The 7,964-nt window shown below is 45.8% G+C and overlaps 1 protein-coding gene across 2 annotated transcripts in view; it reads left to right on the top strand.

The window, feature by feature from the left end:
* Nucleotides 1-1,718: 1,718 nt before the first annotated feature.
* The window catches only part of LOC121554153 (histidine N-acetyltransferase), a 33,022-nt gene continuing 26,776 nt past the window's right edge, over nucleotides 1,719-7,964 (top strand). For both annotated transcript variants that reach the window (XR_005997647.1, XM_041867617.2), the window contains exon 1: nucleotides 1,719-1,906. The gene's annotated coding sequence lies outside the window, so the exon portion shown is untranslated. The remainder of the gene's footprint in view (nucleotides 1,907-7,964) is intronic.

Here is a 7,964-nt window from a genome sequence, read left to right as displayed (position 1 = left end):
CAGAACTGCTTTAACTCAATGGCATATGGGTTTTCAAGCATGAACTGCTTGTTTCAAGTCCTACCACAACATCTCATTGGGATTAGGTCTGGACTTTGACTAGGCCATTCCAAAACTTCCAATTTGTTGCTTTTTAGCTATTTTCATGTAGACTTGATTGTGTGTTTTGGATCATTGTCTTGCTGCATGACCCAGCTGCGCTTCAGCTTCAGCTCACAGACGGATGGTCTGACATTCTCCTGTAGAATTCTCTGATACAGAGCAGAATTCATGGTTCCTTCTGTTAAGGCAAGTCGTCCAGGTCGTGAGGCAGCAAAGCATCCCCAAAACATCACACCACCACCACCATGCTTGACCTTTGGTGTGATGTTCTTACTGTGGAATGCAGAGTTTGATTTTCGCCAGGCATAATGGGACCCATCTCGTCCAAAAAGTTGACTCAAGTTTGCCAAAAAAGCACCTGGATGAACATCAAGACTCTTGGAAGAAAGTTGTATGGACAGATGATTCAAAAGTATACGTTTTTGGATGACATGGTTCCAGTAATGCCTGGCGAAAACCAAACTCTGCATTCAACAGTAAGAACATCATACCAAAGGTCAAGCATGGTGGTGGTGGTGTGATGGTTTGGGGATGCTTTGCTGCCTCACGACCTGGACGACTTGCCTTAATAGAAGGAACCATGAATTATGCTCTGTGTCAGAGATAAACTAAAGATAAATAATCCACTTGGTTAGAGAAAAAAATGATAATCCGTTTTTAATCAAGTAACCCCAACCCCACCCACACCGCAGTGGGGCAAACGGCCCCCAGTGCAATCAATGCAAGTCAATGGTACTTATATTAGCATTTTCCAAATCATCTATAAGCAACTTCTTTGAGTTACACAATAGATTTTGAGATACTTTAGAATGATTTGGACAGGAAGGGGCGAAAATAAAACCTAATTATAGTGAGGATATTAATAGTATGAAATGTATTTTTGTTCCGATATTTGATTTTTAAATTTGAAATAAGATACCTAGACTTTAGCTTTTGAGAGTCAATTACTCTGAAACGCCTAAATAAAACATATAAAATGGATTTTAACACACTAATCTTCAGGGAGCATTTTGCCCCATAGAGCAGGGGACGTTTTTCCCCAAAATGTGTTTGCTTAAGGATAGCCAGTGTGCACATACTGTATCTAAATCTTACCAAACTTGGCCTTTTTCTGTCAGAAAATAGACTTTTCCCTTAAGGGGGGCGTTTTCCCCCAAGATACCCTATGACATAACATAAGCATGCTGCATTCATGAATCCACTGTTCATCCATATGATATGACAAAGAAAGATCATAGCTATTCCTAACTTTGGGATCCATCATTTAATGCATATGATTACACTGATTACAAAGCAATTGATTACAAAGCAATTATTATTAAATTAGGGTATGCCTGCCATTTCTATTATATTCTATTCTATTCTATACTGTGTAGTAAACATGAACTACAAATGAACTTATACTATAGCCTACAACATTTTTTCTCTTTAATTGTGTTCGATATTAAATGTTAATATTATCATGTTTTTAGGCCTACTTTAGCAATGTATTAAATTCAAATTGCGAGAGAGAGAGAGAGAGCGAGAGAGCGAGAGAGAGGGGGTGGGGGCTATACTGGTGATGATAGTGTGGGGTTAGACAGAAGAGCCTAGCCTAGCCTACTACGAGGGGGAGAGGGTTTGTAGGAGGGGCTTAAACTTATACATCTCTTAAATTGAAAGTTCGAGCCGGTGGCTGGGATAATTTGTATTTTATCCTGAAACTGAACAGTAGCCGCTGTAACCATCCACATCTCGCACCTGGCAACACACCTGCCTGTTGTTACCGTCAACACCCGCACGAGACCTCCGGGCTTCACTAACGGTAAGAGGGAAAAAAATTCCACCGGCCGGCAGCGCCAGACATTTGGAGCACATTGTCGGCTGTGAACAGTCTAGCCTATCGATCACTCACGATAACGGTATCCATCTATGATCGATCATTATGATTTCGTAATATTTTTTTAGTACTATTTTAACGATTCTTTTTTTTCTCTTCTAAATACTGTTTTCATAGATGGCAACGTAGCCTATAGCCTACGTGTGATCGGGTATTCTGCATAACCTTCAGTCTCTGAACCAAGCGTTTTCTCATATTAGGACCCGACTATCCCACCATCCTATTCTTATCGGCCATTTTGTGTCCAATTTAAGGAATTTATTTGAGAGACTGAGTAACGGGATGGTAATGATAACGCAATTAATCGATGGATAGTCTAATGAAATGGGTTCATACTCCACATTTGTAGCCTAATGTAGGTTTGATTGTCTACTGTATAGCATTGTGGCATTGTGTGTCTGTCTGTGTGTTCTAGGCCTATATGCAATGAATATAGATGAGTGATGCCGGTAGCCCATCTGATTGAAAATTGATATGATCAAAGATTCATCCAATCACCGTTGAGGATGCAATCCTGGACCTGACAGCCCCTCAGACTAATTTAATACGTTCATAGTCTGAAACGAAAACGAAAACACACATATGTTGATCAGATATCACCTTGCGGCATCACTTTTGTGATATTTGTTTCTTCTTATATCCAATGATAGCTATGCAGTCAGTGTGGAACGCTGAAAGCCCCGGCAAAAGGAGTCCCATATGGACAGATAGATTCTGTGTGGGGGCGGGCAGAAGAGGGGGATATAGGGGGGCAGAGATGGCCAAGCTATGATGAATAATTCCTTTATCCACAACATTGATTAGGAGTATTCCTTAAATTTCGGGTGCGTGCATGTGTTCTATGAAAACGTATGTGCGCAATGCCATTGCATCGGTAAGGGAGCCTCTGAGCGGTGCGGCCGCCTCCGGTATGTCTGCATACAGCATGTGCTTGGGTAGAAGAGTCGTGACAGCTAGAGGTTCTCTATAAGCTGATGCATGTGTGGTGCCATTTACGTAGGTCCCTAGGTAGGCCTATAGGTCTAGGCTATTTCTCAGAAATGAGCTAAAACAGCATTCCTGTAATTCTAGGTATATGTTTACCTTAAAATGTAAAGAAAATGTATAGGCACATATTATATGCATGCATTATGGACAATGGTTATTTTTCTCCTTCCCTGTGATCTGATTCCACTTGGCAGTTTGGAATTCGGGAATGAAAGAGGGGAGACGTGACTGTGTACTCATGATTAGACGCATCAAGGGACAGTTGGAAAGGGGGGAGAAAGATGGGAGCAGATTCGGAGCATCAACTGCCCAACATTTTATAGATAGACACGTTTCTCTTTCATACCACTCTGTCTATCTCTCTCTCTCTCTCCCTCTCTTTCATACCACTCTGTCTCTCTCCCTCCCCCTCTCTCGCTCTCCCTCTCTCTGTCTATCTCTCTCTCTCTCTCCCTCTCTTTCATACCACTCTGTCTCTCTCCCTCCCCCTCTCTCGCTCTCCCTCTCTCTGTCTATCTCTCTCTCTCTCCCCCTCTCTCGCTCTCCCTCTCTCTGTCTATCTCTCTCTCTCTCCCCCTCTCTTTCATACCACTCTGTCTATCTCTCTCTCTCCCCCTCTCTTTCATACCACTCTGTCTATCTCTCTCTCTCTCCCCCTCTCTTTCATACCACTCTGTCTCTCTCCCTCCCCCTCTCTCGCTCTCCCTCTCTCTGTCTATCTCTCTCTCTCTCCCCCTCTCTTTCATACCACTCTGTCTATCTCTCTCTCTCTCCCCCTCTCTTTCATACCACTCTGTCTATCTCTCTCTCTCTCCCCCTCTCTTTCATACCACTCTCTCTCTCTCTCTCTCTCTCTCTTCCTCTCTCTCTCTCTATCTGTCTCTCTTCTCTCTCTCTCTCCTCCAACGATGTCTCACTCAGACAAATGTATTAATTCCTTGTAGCATCATCCATCCTTCCATCCCTCTGCTTCTTGCACATTTACACGTTTCTAGCAAGTTTCTTATATGCTAGCATCCTTCCATCTATCTATAACAATATAGCAAAGCAGCTTTTAACAGAGGCTCCGTAACAAGTAACCTGATAGACTCAGACTAAGTTAGATAGGAGTGGCAGTGTGTCCCAAATGGCACCCTATTCCTTATGTAGTGCACTACTTTTGACCAGGGTCCATAGGGGTTCTGGTGAAAAGTAGTGCACTAAATAGGGAATAGGGTGCTATTTGGGACGCAAGCTGGGAGATTATTCATGCTATAGGTGATGGTGCGGCAGGAGGGGGAGCAGAGGTGAGGGGGTAGAGGGGGAGGAGGGGGAGCAGAATTGAGGGGGAAGAGGGGGAGGAGGGGGAGCAGCGGTGAGGGGGAGGAGGGGGAGGAGGGGGAGAGTCTTGCACCATTGTCCCGCCTGAGCAGTTTTATCATGAAGGGCCCCTACTACTCACGGTTGATCGGGGCAACTGCAAAGTCATCTATGGAGTAAAGCTTTAGTTTGCACACGCACACACACACACACGCACGCACACACGCACGCACGCACGCACGCACGCACACACACACACACACACACACACACACACACACACACATACACACACACACACACACACACACACACACCCACACCCATACGCTCCCCCCTTCATCCGCTCTCCTTTTTATTCATTCACCCCCTCTGGACACCCATGTGCACACAGCACACACCCATAACTCTATAAACACTCAATCACCACCCGCTCTCCACCCGATTTTCATTCGCCTGGTCACATTCATCCACCCCCTACCCCCTACCCCCTCCCTCCTGTCCCTTTTCACCCAAAAGCAATTCTGGTGAAGCTCATTGATTCAGACTCACTGGGGTGCCCTCTATACCCACACAGTACTGAGTACTGACCCTGCAGTACACACACGCACACAAATCAAATCAAATCAAATGTTATTTGTCACATGCGCCAAATACAACAGGTGTAGACCTTACAGTGAAATGCTTACTTACAAGCCCTTAACCAACAATTAAGTTTTAAGAAAGAATACCCCAAAAAATCACAAAAAAATACAAAATAAAATAATACGAAATAAAAGTAACAAATAATTAAAGAGCAGCAGTAAAAATAACAATAGCGAGGCTATATACAGCAGGTACCGGTACCGAGTTAGTGTGCGGGGGCATTGGTTAGTCGAGGTAATTGAGTTAATATGTACATGTAGGTAGAGTTATTAAAGTGACTATGCATAGATAATAAACAGAGAGTAGCAGCAGCATAAAAGAGCGGTGGGGGGGCAATGCAAATAGTCTGGGTAGCCATTTGATTAGATGTTCAGGAGTCTTATGGCTTGGGGGTAGAAGCTGTTTAAAAGCCTTTTGGACCTATACTTGGCGCTCTGGTACCACTTGCCGTGCGGTAGCTGAGAGAACAGTCTATGACTAGGGTGGCTGGAGTCTTTGACAATTTTTAGGGCCTTCCTCTGACACCGCCTGGTATAGAGGTCCTGGATGGCAGGAAGCTTGGCCCCGTGATGTACTGGGCCGTACGCATTACCCTCTGTAGTGCCTTGCGGTCGGAGGCCGAGCAGTTGCCATACCAGGCAGTGATGCAACCAGTCAGGATGCTCTCGATGGTGCAGCTGTAGAATCTTTTGAGGATCTGAGGACCTATGCCAAATCTTTTCAGTCTCCTAAGGGGGAATAGGTTTTGTCGTGCCCTCTTCACGACTGTCTTGGTGTGCTTGGACCATGTTAGTTTGTTGGTGATGTGGACTTGAAGCTCTCAACCTGCTCCACTACAGCCCCGTCGATGAGAATGGGGGCGTGCTCGGTCCTCTTCTTTTTCGTGTAGTCCACAATCATCTCCTTTGTCTTGATCACGTTGAGGGAGAGGTTGTTATCCTGGCACCACACGGCCAGGTCTCTAACCTCCTCCCACACTCACGCACGCACTCACGCACTCACGCGCACACACACACACACACACACACACACACACACACACACACACACACACACACACACACACACACACACACACACACACACACACACACACACACACACACTCACACACACACACTCACACACACATAGCTGGTCCTCATGCATAGCCTACATACTGATCCAAGAAAAGTTCTGTATTTTACCACCCTAATCGTCAACAGGATAACCATCAGCTGTTCAGTCTTGGTAGTCTCTTGCTGCGTTTGCTTGTTCTTGATGCCAACCTAAAGGGTCATGTTAATTGGGCACAAAACAGAAGACAACAGACTGAAACAGGGAGGGACTACCTGGACTTTTCCAAAAATAAATGCTAATTTTCTTTTCCGTTGCGTGTCCTAATGACAATGATGAGGCATCTTTCCTGTGTCAGCCACATCAGTGTAATGGGCCTCTAGGGAGACAGACTCATGCCTTCATCATTCACAGCTGGATAAGACTAGGATTGTTAGTTTCATATGTGTTTTATAAGAGTTTTTTTGTTTTGTATTGACATAATGATACGAACAAACTGTGTACGCACTTGTAATGTTTTGTTTCACTCTCTTTTCACCCCCATCCCATTCCATCTCATCCCCCCCATCCCATCCCTCCCATCCCGTTCCATCCCATCCCATCCCCCCATCCCGTTCCATCCCATCCCTCCCATCCCGTTCCATCCCATCCCATCCCCCCATCCCGTTCCATCCCATCCCCCCCATCCCAACGCATTGCATCCCATCCCATCCCATCCCCCATCCCGTTCCATCCCATCCCCCATCCCATCCCAACGCATTGCATCCCATCCCATCCCATCACCCCCATCCCAGCGCATTGCATCCCATCCCATCCCCCAATCCCATCCTACCCCATCCCCCCCATCCCATCCCCCCATCCCATCCCATCCATCCCATCCATCCCATCCATCCCATCCCATCCCCCATCCCATTCCATCCCCCATCCCATCCATCCCCCCTCCCCCCCCATCCCATTCCAACCCCCCATCCCATCCCACCCCCCATCCCGTCATTGTCTGTAATCCCCCTTAATAAACTTATATAATCAGAGAGAGATGGGAGAGGAAATGAGTCTTTTGAAATTATGCCAGATATCAGGATAGTAAGTTTGGGATTGTGACAAAAAGATAATGATAGGATAAGAGAGAGAGAGAGAGAGAGAGAGAGAGAGAGAGAGAGAGAGAGAGAGAGAGAGAGAGAGAGAGAGAGAGAGAGAGAGAGAGAGAGAGAGAGAGAGAGAGAGAGAGAGAGACATTTATATAAATGAGGAGACGTTCTGTAAAATGATGGGGTGATGGAGAAAGACAGTAAAAAGAGGTAGAAAGAGAGAGAGATTTACTGCACTCGTGTTTGATGATGATGCCCTCAAAAACCTCTAAAACTAGGCCACATATTGATGACAGTTAAATGTGATGGCCCATAGCGTGTGTGACATTCTCTAGCGGAGAAATGATCTAACTCCGACTGATTAACCATTATACGAATGAGAGCTCTGAGTGCAAGCTGCCGTAGGAACAGATCTAGGATCAGCGCACCCTCCACCAATACTAACCTTAACCATTAGAGGGGGGGGGGCAAAACTGACCTCAGATCAGCAGCTATGGGAGTGAAATACTGTACAGGGGAAATCCAGAGGACAAGTGTATAAATATGTCATGGAATTTTACCACAGAGAGTGATGTAAACACACAAGCATGAACACATGGACTAGATCCGGAGGGAGGGAGGGAGAGAGGGAGGGGAGAGAGAGTGAGAGAGAGAGAGAGAGAGAGATAGTGAGGGAGGGAGGGAGGGATGGATGGAGAAATAGAGGGAGGGAGGGAGGGAGAGGGAGGGAAGGAAGGAGGGAGGTAGAGAAGGAGGGAGGAGGGAGGGAGAAAGAGAGAGAAAAAGAGAGCGAGAGAGAGGGAGGGAGGCAGAGAGGGGGGGAGAACACTGCAGCAAAAGAGAAAGCGAGATTTATTTAAATGCCAGTTTCTTCAATGTAGCCTAATTCAGGAATCAGGACTGATGTT

Source organism: Coregonus clupeaformis, chromosome 39, assembly GCF_020615455.1.
Source record: "Coregonus clupeaformis isolate EN_2021a chromosome 39, ASM2061545v1, whole genome shotgun sequence".
Classification (NCBI taxonomy): Eukaryota; Metazoa; Chordata; class Actinopteri; order Salmoniformes; family Salmonidae; genus Coregonus; species Coregonus clupeaformis.
This window is presented reverse-complemented; position numbering and strand designations above follow the sequence as displayed.